The sequence below is a fragment of the Amborella trichopoda genome, chromosome 11 (genome assembly GCF_054954075.1).
Source record: "Amborella trichopoda isolate Santa Cruz 75 chromosome 11, AtrichopodaSantaCruz75HAP2 v2.0, whole genome shotgun sequence".
Taxonomy (NCBI): Eukaryota; Viridiplantae; Streptophyta; class Magnoliopsida; order Amborellales; family Amborellaceae; genus Amborella; species Amborella trichopoda.
In genome coordinates, this window is record NC_142346.1 from 47,809,920 (window position 1) to 47,828,053 (window position 18,134).

The following is an 18,134-nucleotide window of genomic DNA, read 5'->3' on the forward strand; positions in this document are numbered from 1 at the left end:
AGTCCAAATAGCAACACTAGGTGTATGTATATTAGACTACCCTCGGGTATATGATAAGATCTGATTCCTTTAAGGAATCGTGGAAGATTTGTAAGGCATTGATTGGACTCCTTACTCATAATTATGGTTTGAAATCTTATATAAAAGGTAGAAATAGTAGTGGAATCTTATGTCTTCTAGGTGAAACATAAAGTAGATGATGTCGAGGAACCTTTAAATTTGAGCCCTTCATTCAAATTGAGTGGAATTTGTAACTTTGTATAATAGAAAAAAAAGGAGAAAAGAAAATGAAAAATGCGAAAAAAAAAAGTTGTGTAAAATACTCAGATATAGGAACCAATAAAAAATAATGGATTGTATATTATGAGACCATTTATTTTTTGTACAAAAAAATCACAATTGGTGCTGGCCATTAGATGTCAAATTATATAGTTTGAGTTGCATCACAAAGTTCGAGTGAGTTACGTCACAAAGTTCGAGAAAATTATTTTTTGAACTTGGAATCTAGTCAATGGTACACTCACAACCATCTTATTTGAAATTTGATGGACAAAAGTTATTGTGACCTCTTTATATTAAAAGTTAGGTAGTCTATTTTAATACTTTCTCAAAAAATAAACTTTAATATTTATTCATGCATAAATGAACCAATAATTTCAAGAACTACTCGATAAATTTTGGTAAATTATTGGCTTAATTACTTTTTAGGAATCAAAACTAGTTTTGGTTTGTTATTACATTTTAAAGTCTTTTATATCTAGAGCTTCATTTTATCAAAAAAGACAGATTTTATGGGAAAATGAACTATGGAATCAAGAGAAATTCAGATGAAAATATATAAATTCCACATTTTATATGAAAATTTTTGAGACAAAGCATGAAGATATATAAATCAAATATTTATATTTGAAACACAAGAAAGTCGTTTCATCATGGGTATAAAAAGTTACTATCAACCCTAGACAAAAGAAACGAAAATTGGGTGGCTAACTAAGAGTACGAAAATTTCTGACTTTGTGCAGATAAAAGAGTCCCCCAACCACTAGACAGGGTTGGCAACGCCGGCAGAACCCGGACCCGGACCCGAAAAAATGTATGGGACTTGCATCGGACTGGACCGGACCTAAAAATAAAATATATTTATATTTATTAGTTAAATATTATAGTTGTATTTATTAAAATATTATGTAAATATTTATAAAAGGGTTCGGTTTGTATAGAGCTGAGGCTCTAAACAATCAAAGTAAAGCACCTTCAAATATTGTCGAGAAATGTGGTTTCAATATTGGAAATCTTTGTGACAGCCTTGAAATATATTTTCATCTTTAATTATAAATTTTAAAGCTTTAAAAATCGATCAGATGAAAATCTTGAAAATTAACGGTCCAAAAATGTGTTACAAGATGCACTATTTCCAAAACTTGAAATCCATTTTTTTCTCATGTACATGCATCTTGATGTCGAGATGATGAATTTGAGGATATTTGTGCATCAAAACAACCTCTTCTAGTGTAATTTTTTAGGTGGACTCTAATTTGATTGTTTGGAGCCTCAGCTCTATATAAACTTTTTCCTTTATAAAATATAATTTAAATAATAACACTCTTCGGGTCGGGTCCACATGAATTAGACGCGGACCCGACCCACCGGATCCAATTTTTTGACCCATACCTAGACCTAGTCCGGACGTCTCGTCCGAGTCAATTGCCTCCTCTACCACTAGATTTTACATAAAACGACTAAAAATAATTGTGACTTTTTTGTACTTAAGGTAAAGGATCTTATACTATGTAATCCTGATATAATACACTGCAAAAAATTTGATTTATAAATAAAAATTTGTGTGCTTCTAGGCTAGAATTTACTAATATTAGGGGTAAATTCTATACTATACACTACCTTACCACAAAATAGTTCATACCACTACCCCTTTTTTTCCAAGGAAAAAGTTTATATAGTGCCGAGGCTCTAAACAATCAAATTTAAGCCTACCTCGAAAATTTCACTAGAAGAGGTTGTTTTGAAGCTCAAATGTCTTCAAATTGATCATCTTGACATCAAGATGCACAGGCATGAGAAAAATAAATAAATTGCAAGTTTTGGAAATAGTGTATTTTGTTACGCATTTTTTGACTGTAAATTTTCAAGTTTTTCAAGTTTTCATAGATATCTCGATCTACACTATTTTTTAAACTTTAAATTTTATAAATAAATATAAAAATATATTTTAAAGCTATCATAAAGATTTTCAACATTAAAATCATGATACTATTTGAAAATGAGCTCTAATTTGATTGTTTAGAGCTTAGGCTCTATACAAACCGCACCTTTTTTCCAAAATTTGCTTCTTGCCTAATAGAAGAGTGCAGTTTCCACAAGACTGCGGCATTACGATATTTGGTAAAACCACACCAAACCCCACTATAAAATGCAGTTCTAGTATCGAAAACGCCCCATAAATCTATTTCCGGCCCTGATTATGGATTTGATACTCCAAAAATGTGTGGATCTGGCAGATATATGAGCATTTGAAATAGAAGGTCCAAAAGACTTGGTACGAAAAATTCACTTTTAAGGGTTCAAATCCTTTTTCATTTTATTCTCGACATCTATAATTGTTGAAATCCAGATGATCGATTTGCTGGTTTTTCAATACCAAAATTGCGATTTTCAACGAAATTGGGTTTCAGTTTTATAAAAGAACAATTGTTTTTTGCGGGCTGGACCACATTTGTACAATATGCAGTCTAGAGGTATAAAGCATCCATCTTAAAGATGGATTTAAATAGGTGGTCCATCTACAAACAATTGTAACTAACTGTCCAAATGTTTTTTTAATGTACTTATTATTTTTAGTTTTTAAATTAATTTATTTTTTTATATTCATGATCTCCATATTAAAGATTATATATTCTCTAAAATTAAAATTAAATTATATTTAAAAATATATTTATTGCCAAGCCCGCATTTGTACATGCGCGGGCTTGGCCGCATGTTAACCATGTCCTTTACAAAAACCTTGCAGAATACTTTTCCTTGGATTGGGCTACACTTCCTTTGAGACATAGATTGACAAGATCTTGAACAGCTTTTAGTTCATAGGCTTCATTATAATTATCATTTTTTTAAAAAAATCATGATTCTCGTATCTTTAAATAAACTAAATCTTGTAATTTAGTAAGCCTTTTAAACTCGGAGACGATTTGGGATCCAAAGGGAGGATGTATTTTGCTTATTTCCACGACACATAGGGCAATAGGTAGGGGTCGCAATGGACCCGACCTAGGATCCAAAGGGTAGACCCGACCTTGGGTCCGGGTATGGGTTAAATTTTTGGACAAGACGGGTTGGCTTCGGTCCAAAACTTGGATCTGAATACTATTCGAGTCTGGGTCTGGGTCTAGCCAAACCCGACCCGTACCCATACCCGTAAACTATTAGAGATAAAATATTTTACTTTATGCCCAATTTGTTTGGATGTATTAAAGAACGTATATAATAAGAACTCGTAACCATCTTTAGCTATTTATTGAACCACAAATCAAAAGGCTTGAAATCTAATGGCGAGTGCCAAGTGATTGTGACATTGTTACCAATAATATAAGTATATGATAGTAAAAAAAGAAAAAGCTCATAGTCATGTAGCAATGGACCCAACCTAATCCGGGACCCGACGGGTATGGGTACGGGTACAATTTTTGTACTCAACCGATCAGATCCATGTCCAAAACCTGAATGCGAATACTATCCGGGGCTAGGTCCAGGTCCAACCGGACCCGACCCATTGCCACCCCCAGTGATAGGGCAAATTTCTTAGTCTCAATTTTTGGTAGAGGTGGCAACGGATTAAGTCGGGTCCGGCAAGACTTGGACCCAGACCCGACCCAAAAATAAATAAAATATATATACTTAAATATTATGTTAAAAAATACATAGTATTAAAATTATCTATATATATATATTATTTAAATACTAACATCATTTGGGTCGAGGCCAGGACAGGTCCATATGGACCCAGACTTGGACTCGACCTGCCGGATCAATTTTTGGACCTATACCAGGACCCGAGTCGGGTGGGGTCCAGACGTTGGATCCAGGTCCATTTGTGGCCTTTCCAAAAACCGGAATTTTAGAATATTGTTTCTATTCATTTCCACCCCTATTTTTTGGTAACTCCGAAAAAAAGAGGTTTTTTGATGAGTTTTATGTGAGTCCGCGGACCTTGCGTTCATCCTAATTTTGAAAGGTGTCAGGACCCGAAAGCCATCCCAAACTACTGTAAATTCATTTTTTTTCTTAGATCTACGAATTTGGACCTCTAAAAGTACTCTAGATCTAGTGATTTTTCTAGAACTGAATCAAATGCCCAAAGCAGACACATGATGAACCATTTTTAAGCCTATATTTTTCTTAGAGAATTTTTTGCTAATATCCCTTATAATTAGTAGAATTAAAAAGTATTTTGGATATTTTATATTAAATTCATATCACCATTTTTGTCTTTTTCCAAAATGCCCCTGATCTGAACTATAAACTAGCAGTTGTGAACCAATAAACCGCTAACTCCCAATTGATGTTTTCATGTACAAAATACATGTTCGAGGCTAACCATTCCGATTTGGTAGGGAATAGGGTTGAGGTTGTAGTGGTAGCACCACCTGAGCATCAACTGCCCGATCAAAATTTCCATTCCCACTAATGCATTTGAAAACCACGAACCAATTTATGGAAATGGTTAGAAGCTTATATTCCCCATTGGTCTACCCAAAAAAAAAAAAATTTCAATCTGGTTGGTCAAATATTTGTTCATGTTTTATACACAAAAACATTGGTACAAAACTACTAATTCTGAATCGAGCCATTATGGAAAAATAGAGGAAAAGGGACATGAATGTAAAATATAAATATTAACAAAATATTTAATTTCACTCATTCCAGGTGGAACATAAGTCATTTTTTATTTTATTCACGATCATCGGTGGTCTAAGATAATGGATTTCCAAAGATTTGCCCAAAACGATTGTGTCCATAATAAATTTTGGAAGGTCGGCACACTAAAATAAATGTGCCTGCGGACACACCAAAACCCTACTTTTTCTGCACTTTAGGGTGCAATTAAGCTTGCCATTAGGCCATGATTAAGGTTAACCCATGATTATTTTTCTTCATTTTCCCCACTGTCTTTCAGCTTTCTCTGGCCTAATTTTCTTTTTAAATTATTTTCTTTGCAGCTAAGCTGAGCTGGCTTGAATCCCTTTGACTTTGACTATGGCAGAAAAGTAACGTGAGGTCTCAGACTACTACTGCTGCTTAGGGGACCATTCTCTGACATTTTCAACACAATGGCTTGGCTTTGCTCAGCTTGGCTAACTTAACAATGAGAGATGCTGTTTTTTCACTATTTATTTTGGTTCTTCTTTGAGTGAAATCATAAAAATTTGGTAAATCTCTCTCTCTCTCTAAATTACTTGAGGATTGGGTTTGATTCCCTCTCTCCTGATGTTTGAAAAATCCAACCGGCTTGGAAAATCGGCCCGGTCCGAGTAATCAGTAAACCGGCCTAATTGAGCAAGTCCCGACGAGTCCAAAAAGTGTTGAGAAAATACACAATTTTTTTTAAAAAAATATAAAAAGTATATTTAAAGTATGATTAAATAAAGTACACCCAAATAAAGTTGAAAATTAGTGAAAAATAGATTAAATAAAGCATATCAAAATAAAATTCAAAATTAGTGAAAAAATAGATTTAAAATTATGCTCAGGAGTATTTTTGAAAATTTTAAAAAATATAGGAAAATATAAAAATAAATGTTCATGGCCACAATACTTTTCAATCTTTGCCAAAATTATAAAAAAAATTAAAAAACACATTACAAACAAATCCTTTCAATTTATTGAACTTGGGCCGTTAGACATTTATTTATAGGGTCTGATTTGTATACAGCTGAGGCCTTAAACAATCAAGGTAAGGTGCACCTTCAAATAATATTGCTTCAGTACTAAAAATTTTACGATGGCATGAAAAAAAAATTTTATCTCTAATTAAAAACTTTAAAGCTTCAAAAATAGGCTAGATCAAGCGTATTTATGAACACTTAAAAATTGATGGTACAAAAAAAACATTACAAGATGCACTATTTCGAAGATTTAAAATTTATTGTTTTGAAATAATTTTTTTTCAAAACGACCATTTCTAGTGAATTTTTGAAGTGCGCTTTAATTTGATTGTTTAAGACCTTACTCGAATAGGTTAGACGGTTATAAAAAGTAGTACGACCATTCAATTCGAGTAATAAATTTTATGCGGCTACTTTCTCTCCATCGCCATTCAATTGGATTCAACTTTGAGATTGTATATAATGAGACCATTATGATCATGCCATAAGTAAATTTATAATAAGCTTTCCCCTTCTATTTTTCATTTATATTTGCAAGACATGAGTATTGGCATCCTAGGAAACTATTGAATGATGTTGGGCAGCGTTTTAAAAAACGCCGAGTCGAACCGGACTCGCCCGGTTCGACTCGAAAATAGTGAAAAAGGAACCGGATCGCCCAAAAATCGGAAATCGTCCGGTTCTAGAGAGAACCGGACGATTCTGTACAGTGAATCGCCGATTCACTGTACGGAATCGGCAAGTCCGAACAGTGAATCGGCGATTCTGTACTAAATTTTTTTTTTTTTTTTTTTTTTTGGTAATCCATGATAGATTTTTTTGTAATACTTGATCGATTTTTTTGTAATCCATGATCGAATTGTTTTTGTTTTTTTGTAATCCATGATCGAATTTTTTGGTTTTTTGTAACCCATAATAGAATTTTTTGTAATCCATGATCGAAATGTTTGTTTTCTTTTCTTGTAATCCATGATCGATTTTTTTGTTTTTTTTTTTTTTTTTGTAACCCATGATAGAATTTTTTGTAATCCATGATCGAATGTTTTGTAATACATGATCGAAATGTTTGTTTTTTTTTTGTAATCCATGATCGAAATGTTTGTTTGTTTTTTTTTAATCCATGATTGAATTTTTTGTTGTTTGCTTTTTTTGTAACCCATGATAGAGTTTTTTGTAATCCATGATTGAATTTTTTGTAATCCATGATCGAACTATTTTTTTCTTTTTTTGTAATCCACGATTGAATTTTTTGTTTTTTTTGTTTGTTTTTTTTTGTAATCCATGATCGAATTTTATGTAATCCATGATCGAATTTTATGTAATCCATGATCGAATTTTATGTAATCCATGATTGAATTTTTTGAAAATTTGTGATTTTTTTTGTTTAATCCATGATCAAATTTTTTTTTGTAATCCATGATAGAATTTTTTGAAAATTTGTGATTTTTTTTTTAATCCATGATCGATTTTTTTGAAAATATGTTTTTTTTTTTTTTTAATCCATATTATTCAAAGAGAAAACGAGAGAGATGATGATTCTGAGGCCACCCTATCCCAGCCATATTATTCACATATCGAGTCCCAACAGCAACAGTGTAGGGATGAGCACGAAATACTGTAAATTAAATGCTGAATGGCGGTTCATGCGGGGAAAGAACATATCAATATTCGCATATTCATTCAAAAACATGAAAATTCTTAATGGAGTACCCTCATTTTTTATTGAATTCCTAAAAACCAATATTTATAATGAATTTTAATAATTTTTTCGAATTTTTTCTAAGCTTTATTCTGACCGATTCACCCGATTCCCGATCCGGATCGCCGATTTGCCAATTCGGATCGGTTTTTTGGAAGCCCGATCCGTTTTTTAAACCATTGATGTTGGGTCATCTGAAGATTATTGTTTTTTTTGGGAAATTTATCCAAAATATTTCTAGGAGATGAACTATTTGATGTTTTGATATTTTTTTTATTTAATTTCAAAAACCCCATAAAGATGCACATGATCATGAATTGAAATAGTTGAAAAAGATAAATTGTTAAAGGAAAAATGCAACCCTATCAAAATAAGTAAAGCCTCATCTCAAAACTCACCAAAAATTAGAAAAAGACCTAGGATTTCAAGTCCTAAAAATAGTATATATTATAACACACATTATCTAGACTATCCATTTAGCCATAAAAATAAGTGTTCATATATCTACAAGATCTGTACATTTTTTTAGCTTCAAATTTCACAATAGGTATTGGAAATTGATTTTAGAGTCATCATGGAGATTTTTGATTCCCCAATTGCTTTCTAAAGGAGAATACGATGGAAGCTTTACTTTGTTTTAATAAAGCTTAGGCCTTATAGAAACTACATGCATTATTAAATAGTTCATAATTAATGGGTATTTTGATTTATTTTTATTTATTTTTTGGTTGTGAGAAACAAATGAAGATGGGAGCCAAATCGAAAAAAAATTGACCAAAATTTCGGACTCTTTGCCAACCAAGTTTTCAGCTCAAGACTTGGACACCATAAAAATTAAGTAATTCTGGAAAAAGAAAGGACTAAAATGGTGTTTGATGGCTTCATTGTTATCAATTTCACTATAAGTTTTTGGATATTAAAATGTCTCAATCCTCTATGGCAAATCATTTTCTTGGACGGGTACCTTGGGTAGTTTGTTAGGACTTAGCAAGGACAAAATATAACATAAAATAAGAGCTAACATATAATTGCAAGTTTTGGCTCATTTAATGCTTTTGTATTGTTGAGTAAGCCAAGGAGAAATAAACCTTTTCCTTGCTATATCCAAATGAACTTATTTTCGCTAGGTTACATTGCCTTAAGGCCAAAATTTCAATCTCAAGAACTGGAAAAATTATTCATCTAGACATAGGGGTGCAAGCGGTCTAGCCGGGGCCCAAGCATAGGGCTGAATTTACCCGATCTGGATTCGAAGCCCGAATTTCGGATCATGCTATGGATCCAAGATTTGGATCCAGATCCAAAATATTTAGATCTGAATAGTAATTTGGGGATATGGGTACATGTAGACCAGATCGAGATCCGACTCAATTTTTAAAATATATATTATTTTATAGATATATATAGTTATATTTATTCATTTATATATGGATTATGCTAGATTTTAAAAAAAAATAGAAGATCTAATCCAGATCCCATGTATTTTTGTATCCAAATCGAATCAAGATCCCATGTATTTTCGGATCCAGATGGAATCGAGATCCCATGTATCATTTTTGGATATGGATCCAGATTCAGATCCCAACATTATGTATCTAGAGTCGGATCCCATGTATACTATTTAGATCCATATCTATATCTGGATGGATCCAAACCTGATCCGAAAAATTCTAAGCCCTACCCAAGCAGGCCCATACCTGGCCTATCATGCCAACAAGCCTCAAAAGACTGGCCCAGCTAGATAGGCCTAAAAAGGGCCCTGAACCACCAACATCTTGCTCAGTCTCTTAGACCTGCACCATGTTAATTGAAAAGCCGCATAAAATAGGATGTTGGGTCTTATTACTAAGGCAGAAGCCTGGCCCGTGAAGCTCATGGGCCCTATGTTCAAGCCTGAATTACTCTATGAAGGGGCCTAAACACGTCCATGTTGCGCCAGACCGTCCCAATTACACCCCCATATGGACATAATACCTTGGTAGGGCCTACTAACAATTTCAAGGACACCAGGATAAGACCGGTTTATAGAAAAAAAAAATTATCCTCACTTCTCCATCTTTTTACTGTTACTGTCAACAAAAGGCTATTCAAACATGAAATCCCGATAAGATGTCTAAAAACTCGAAAACATCAGTCCTAGCATTTCTAGCCATCACTTCTAAGACTAGTGCCAAATGATCTTTAACGGATTCTGGTCCTCCTCATCTACCCGGTTTATGGAATGGATTCATATCTTCTTCCGGCTGTTAGCTCCTGAATGTCAAAATCTCTGTCGTCAATATTTTGATTATGATCTTGAACCTAGCAGTTTTGAACTTCATCAACAGGCATTGACACAAAAATGGGTCATGTAAGAACTTGTTGCGATCATCGAGCCAGATCCTTCTGCAATCTTGTCCGGTTATAGAAACCTTCCCTCTTTAACCGTAGATTTTTATGCCAGCCTCCTCATCCTCCTCTAATTGATGCAATCATCTATACTATTGTGTATTGGAGCAAAGAGAAACCTGCTCTGAGACCGGAGTAGCAAAAGAAAATAAAGGCAAATAATGGAGAAGAACAAATTTGATTAACCAACAAAGAAAATATGAAACAATACAAGTTCTAAAGGTTATTGAAGCCAAAACTGGGGCACACCAGCCTCTCTAGAGTCCATTTCTAGGACAATAATCCAAACGCAAAAGAACTTCACAGACTTTTCATACTAACCAGTGTTTTAAAACCCCGACAATCTCCAATCCACATTGCTGATTCCAGCCTTCTAAAACCCCTTTCTATATATATATATATATATATATATATATATATGTATATTTTTCCCTTTTTTTTTTTTTTAAGCTTCTCAAATGTTCTCTTAAGTCCCATATAAATCCTCACCCCATTAAATCCTTATTTTAATTTTTATTTTATTTCATTGATTTTTTAACTTATTTTGGATTGATTATTCAGACCGATCCAAACACGATCTAGATCCTTAATTCAACAATCTAACACGAATCTGTGGGTGAACGATCCACCCCACTGGTCTAGATTTTAAAATACCAATATTGACCATGTTGTAAACTAACCTTATTTCTAAAATGGAAAAATACCTAACTGGTCTTGCACCCTAATCATAAATAACAATACAAAATTCATCAGGCATCTCAATGCCAGTTTCTAACCTGAAGTTTGAAGCCTAAAATGATCAAAGCTACAAAAAAATGGGCACTAAAAATTTTAAATTTCTCCATTATCTGCATATCTAGCTTTGGATCAGCCCAAACAATCCATCTTAGAGTCCCCATTTCTCCTTCTTTTTTTTTCTTTTTTTTTCTTTTTTTTTTTAAAATTTAGCCTTTCTATTTTTTTTTTATGAAATTATGTTTAAACTTTGTCATCACTATTCAAAAACTCGGATACTGCAAATCGGAATCGGTCGAGTAACTCGGCCTCACCCATAGGGAAATGTTTAAATTTGGTCCTATTTGAATGTGGTCCCTTTCCAACAATCCATCCTAGAGATGGGTTTAGGGTCTGAGACGCATAGGAAATCACTCTTCATGAATTTTCATTTTATATCCATGATTTTGCAGCTCAAAAAATATGGTACATCTCTAACAAGAACTGAAATGTGATGGAATGGTGGAAAAAGGAAAAGTTTAAACTAGACTATTTTTAAGGTTTAAGATCCTTTTTTTTCAATATTCATTAACGTCATCGTTGAGATTATATGTAGAATTTTAAGCCTAAAATCCAGACCGCATTTCAAGAGGTTTATTTGGTTGATACAGCAAAAGCCCATTAGAGAGGGAGAGACCACATCAGAGGCTAGGGTTGGCAACGGGCTGAAAAGTAAAGACTTGGTCACAAAACATGACCTGAGGGCCCGGCCAGGGCCTAGCCACCATGGCCAGGAGGGTTAGGCCATGCCGGCCCTAGACTAGGGCCATGATAGGGCTGGCCCGGCCTAGCCCTATAGTGTTTATTTTTTTTTATGTTTTATTATGCGTGCCCCAGACCAAGCCTGAACCGTGCCTGCGCCTAGGCCATGGCCCCTTTGACCTATGCTTGGACTGGCTGTATAGGGAACCGGTCGGGGCCCTGGGCTAAGGCCAGCCCGGCCTGTTGCCAGGCCTACCAAAACCACGAGGAGAGAGACAGAGAAAGAGTACCATAATCACGAGCTAATTTCCAACCAAATCCTAAGTTAATGTTAAAAAGGAAAAAAAACAGAATAGAAAGAACTTCTTTACCATAATCACAAGCTAATTCCCGACCAAATCCGAAGTTAATGTTGAAAATAAACAAAACCGAAGACCAGGGGGGGAGAGAGAGAGAGAGAGAGAGAGAGGTGTGAAGTGGTGGAGAGAGAAGACGTGGCGCCTCCACTCACTTGCAAGTAAGTTGGGGTCCAACACCGAAGATCTAAGAATATGAAAATGGATAAGGAAAATTACTTAATAATGGGATGGTATACTTAAGACTATTTGCTCTTATTACAGAGAGGTGATAATCAATTTTAGCCTTCAGATGTCAAATTTGATGGTTTAGAGTATATCGCAAAATGTGAGATTTTGTTTTCTTTTTTAACTTTGGGCTTAGTCAATGACACAGCTCGATTTAAAATCTGTCAAATAAAAGTGATTTTTGACATCCTTATAAAAAAAGCACATGGTCCTTTTGTATACTTTTTCCTAAACAAGTAAGGGTGCGGTATGTAAACAATCAAATTAGAGCCTACTTTCAAATAGTATCGAAAAATGTGGTTTCAATACATGAAATCTTTGTGAAAGTTTTAAAATATATTTTTATCTTTATTTATAAAGTTTAAAGCGTCAAAAATAGTGTCGATCAACAGATCTATGAAAACTTGAAAATCTTGAAAATTTACTGTCTAAAAATGTGTTATAAAATACACTATTTCCAAAACTTGAAATCCATTTTTTTTTCATGTCCATGTATCTTGATGTCGAGATTGTCAATTTAAGTATACTTGAGCATCAAAACAACCTTTTCTAGTGAAATTTGCGAGATAGGCTCCAATTTGATTCTTTAGAGCCTCGGCTCTATATAAACTCTTCCCAATAAGTAATCATTTGGTTTTAAGCCCACTATATATATATATATATATATATATAAGTGAATAGGATATATATACATATAACTTTGTAAACAAGCCACCACCAATTTTAGACAAACATAACAAAAGTGGTAAACAAGCCACCAACAATTTAGACAAACATAACAAAAGCAAGTTTAGATAATAACTATCTTATCCAAAGCCTAAAATGACTGCAGTGCAAATGAGTGCTGAAATTCGAAATGAATATATTCAAAAAAAATTATGTATGGCACCAATAAACGATAAGATAAAAAATAGTAGCCTTAAGTGGATTGATCATATATGACGTATACCCATATACAATACCTGTTCGGAGGTACGCTTTAGTGAAAGTAGAAGGCTAAAAAAAAGCAAGAAGTATGCCCAAAAAAACATCGTTGAAAGTAATGAAAATAGATATGAGGACTTATGGTCTCATTAAGGGTATGGCCCTTAATATAACATAATAGCCGAATTCGTGTAACCAACCCTAATTAATTGGAAAAATGCTTTGACGATAATGATGATATAAAACCATTATACTTTAGATAATATCATACTGTTAGTTGTTTGATATACTGTATTATGCATAATATTATGTAATAATTTGATATTTTTAGTTCGAGCTATTAACTATATGAGTTCAAAGCATGCCATTTTAACAAATTATTATGAATAAATTAAAAATAATTTTTAAAAAATTAATAAAATTGTCCATAAATCTATCTAAAGTATGTTTACAAGAATAGACAATGACAAGTGAATCAGTAGGGAGCATGCGCACGACTAGCCAAGTACTTCTGAGCATCACGACTCTCTCTCTCTCTCCATCTTTATCACTGTCGCTTCCTAACCTCAAAAGCATCTTAGTATTAAGCCGATCTATCTCTTAAGAACATAAAAGCCATCTTAGCATTCATTAAATCGCTCTCTTACGAGGTGTAGATCTGATCCAGATTTGGGTATGGGTTTAAAAATTGCATCCGGCTGGTCTAGTCTAGGTCCCAATCTTGGACCCGAAAACTATTTGGGTCTGGTCAGTGTCCGATCGGGTCCGGTTATATTTTGGAGTCCCAATATATAAAAATATATTTAAATATGGGTATGGTTTCTATAAAGTTGCAACCTTAAACAATCAAATTAAGATGCACCTCCAAATTTGGTCATAATATGTAATTTTGGCATAAAAGTTTTTATGATTATCTGAAAATCTATTTTCAAATCATCATCATAGCTTTTTCCCAATCTATTGAGGCCGGCTATACGAATCCCGATCTGTCATTTTTCTCTATTAAATGTCGTACCCTCAGTGAGATCATAAGTCTCACTATCTTTTAGGACTACTCTCAACCATGTCCTTTTGAGTCTACCCCTTGCCTTTTTCAGTCCTTCCACTTGAATTAACTCACACCTCTTAACAATTCATGTATTTTCATATCTAACTATAAAACATTAAACTCCAAAAATAATTAAAATCAAATAGATCTATAAACATATAAAAATCTTGGAAATGGATGGTCTAGATAATGTGTTGCAAGATGCATTATTTATAGGATTCAAAATATTTTTTTTTTCATATTCAATACATCTTGATGTCGAGATAATCAATTCGAAGGTTTTTCAACATTAAAACAACATTTTCCTATGGATTTTTTAGGTGCATCTTTAATTCTACATTTTAAGGTTACAACATTATATAAATATTTTCTGTTAAAAAATAGTTAAATACACATATAATTTAATTTTTTGGTCGGGACCGATCAGGTCTGGTCAGGTCCAGGTCTGACGAATTCGAGTCCATTAAGGTCCGGATAAGGTTCAGTATCAATTTTTGGGTCCGGGTCCAGCAAGAGCAGGACCACCTACCCCTCCTCTCTCTCTTCTCCTCCCTAAGAACCCATAGCGATGTTAGTATCAAACCTCTCTGTCTCTCTCTCTCTCTGCATACTGCCTAACAACCGGAAAAAGGCCTGAAAGAATCTGTCTGTGAACTGAGAAGTATATAACATGGATGAGTGGGAGGGGCAGGGGGGCCTCGTTTTCCATTAAAGTGGAGACAAACACAAAAGCAGGAATGCAGCTGGACAAATGACCTCACTACCGAGACCGTTAGGAACACACTCTCTCTCTCTCTCTCTCTCTCTCTCTCTCTCTCCATAGGAACAATAAGAGAAAGAAACTTTGGGACTTGGAACCAGTTGTCAAACAATGAGAGCTGTGTGAATCAGGAAGAGTGGGCTCTCTCTCTCTCTCTCTCTCTCTCTCTCTCTCTCTCCATTAGGAACAATAGAGAAAGGGACTCTCGCTTTCAAGTTTGAACAATGCAGAGACTTTCATCTGAGCTAGATATCACGTTGACACAGATTTTTTTACTCAAAAAAAAAAAAAGAAAAAAAGAAAGAAAAGATAAAGACTCTCTCTCTCTCTCCAATATGAACAATAGAGAAACAGACACTAGGAGCAAATTATCTCTAACATTACAGAGAAAGAGAAGACAATTCTCTCTCTCTCTCTTTCTTATACACATTAAAATTTCTCTCTTGCTCTCCCTCTCATAAGCAAGTCTTCTCTCTGAAAAAGTGTTTTGGGATAAAATGCATGGTCTCTCTCATGCACATTGATGGAAAAACAATGACCACTGATAATAAAATACCATCAGAAAACTGTTAATTAAAACAATAAGAAAACGTGGAAAAGAATGAAATAAGACTGTTAACTTTTGACAACGGTTATGATAAAAAACAATAGGCCCGTGTCAGTACAAAATAGATAGGGAAAAGTTTATATAAGGCGTTAACTTTATAATGTTGATTGTAACACATGAAAAATCTTCACAAAGAGCGAGCTCCAACATTGAAGAACCCTCCAATCGATCATCTCAATTTTGAGATTGAGATGTATAGTTATGAAAAAAAAAAAGAATTTTAAGTCTTAAAAAATGATGCACTTTGTAATTAGTTATCTAGACCATCTATTTTCTTGAGTTTTTAAATGTTTATAGGCCCGTGTTTTTTTTGGAACTTTAAATTTTATAACTAGGGATGAAAATAGATTTTTAAGCCATCACAACGCAACAAAAGTAATATGAGTGTTAAGCGTGGCAATGGATCCAGACCTGATCAAGGTCTAGATCCAAATATTGGATCCCCATAATTTTTTTTTTTTTTCCAACCCGATCACAACCCACTCCATTCTCCGCAAGGAGTGACAGATACGGACGAGTGAATCTCCACCATACGTCATTGAGATCAAACATTGGGTATCTAGGATATAATAAGAGGTGTTGTGTTTCATACAAGTTAACTCTTTTTGTGGTCCCGTCTCGGAAAAAACCAATGATCCAACCACTAGGGATTATTTTTCTTTTTATTGAAAAAAATCCACTAGGTTTTTTAAGGTTGCAACTTGATAAGGCAAGCTCTTTTGAATATACTCGTTTCCTTAAAGGTACAAAATTGTTTCATGCGGGCTGGATGCATTTTTACAATTTGCACTGCAGAGGTAGAAAGCATCTACTTTAAAAGTGATGCAAATAGGTGGTCCATCTAAAAATAGTTGTAACTATCAGCTTCAAATGTATTTCTAGTTTTTAAATTTTTTTTTTTTCATATTCAAGATCTCTAAAATAATATATTCTTTAAAAAATAAAATAAAATTATATTTTAAAATATATTTATTGCCAAGCCTCTATTTCTACAATATACAGGCTGGCCACATGCTAACCTCGTCCTCGATTTAAATATGGAAATGGTTTGATAGGGCCACAGACCTATCAAAACAAATAAAGCCACACCTCATAACTCATTAAAAATTGTAATTCATCTAGACCGTCCATTTCATCCTAAAAATAAGTGTTCACACATCCACAAGATCTGTACCATCTTTTTAGTTTCAAATTTTATTGTCGATGTTAGAAATTTATTTTAGAGTGCCATGGAGATTTTGGATGTAGAAAGTACTTCCCACTGAGGACTTGAGGTGAGACTTTATTTTGTTTTTATAAACTCATTAATTCTGTTGCAAATCACCCACTATAGCCGAATTTGAAATTAGGCGGCTAGGATTAAGTTACAAAGTCAAATATATTTGGGTGCGGTTTGTAGAAGGCTGACACCTTAAACAATCAAAGTAAGGCCTACCTCCAAATGAGGCCAAAAGAAGTGGTTTCAATGCCATCAATCCCTATTATGATTTGAAAATATATTTTCACCTCTAATTATGAAATTTAAAGCTTCAAAAATAATGTAGATCCAACATTCTACAAACACTTAGAAAAACTTGAAATGGACAAGTTTAAAATACATTACAAGATTCACTATTTTTAAGACTTAAAACTCTCTTTTTTTTCTCACACATATCTCAAGGTCAAGATGATCAACTGGAAGTTTTTCTACATCGAAACGACCATTTCCAGTGAGTTTTTTACGCTTTCCTTATTTCTATAGTGTAAGGTTGACACGTTATATAAACTTTTTCCAATATATTTTGAGTTTTGAGCATGGTCGACACACCCTTGACTGCCCTAATTCAGCTAAGAGCAGTGTTTTAAAACATTGAGTAAGCAAGGTAGATAGTCCACCTTATCTCAATCTGGATCAGCCGGATTAGCCAAATTGCCTATCTGATAGGAAAAAAAGAGAAAGAATGAGTGGAAGTCTTCATTTTGGTTCTTGGGATTGAAAAAATATTAAAAAATGTTAAAAAATAAAAATAAATTAAAATATATTAAAATTAAAAGAAATGTAAATAGCGTATTTTGTAATGCATTTTTGAACCGCCAATTTTCAAGATTTTCAAGTTTTTATAGATCTATTGATCTATACTGTTTTTGAAGCTTTAAACTTTATAAATAAAGATGAAAATAAATTTTAAGGCTATTACAAATATTTTCAGTATTGAAACCACATTTCTCGATACTATTTAAAGGTAGGCTCTAATTTGATTATTTAGAGGCTAGGCTCTATGAGCACAGCACAGCACCGCACTCTTTTAGAGAATCAAATATACTAGCAATATGTTTATTTCGCAAGAGAGAGAGAGAGAGGTTAAGTAGAAGGGTCTCATCCTTTTCTAAAGAGAAAATAAGAGGAGATGGTTACAGTAACCGGCAGGGATCTCAAAAGTTTAGGGGCACGTTGGATATTTCAGCAAACTTTATGGTCCTTTTGCTTTTGTCTTACGAAGCAGGCAGGTGGACCAGCAGGTGCTCCCTTGAGAATCAGTTTGAGAGGCAAAAAGTGTGATAAAAACATAAAAAGGTCGAGAGCAGCCTCCAGCTGTAAAGTCAAGGGAAACCCCTCAACCACCCTTTTTCTCCATGAGACTTGCCCATGAGTGGACCCAGGGGCAAATTTGTCATTTTAAGATGCCAAAGGGGTAAAATGGGTACTTCATTGAGTGAGAGGCCAACATTGAATGCTAATTCGATAGATGGATAATTTTGAGTTTTTTTTTT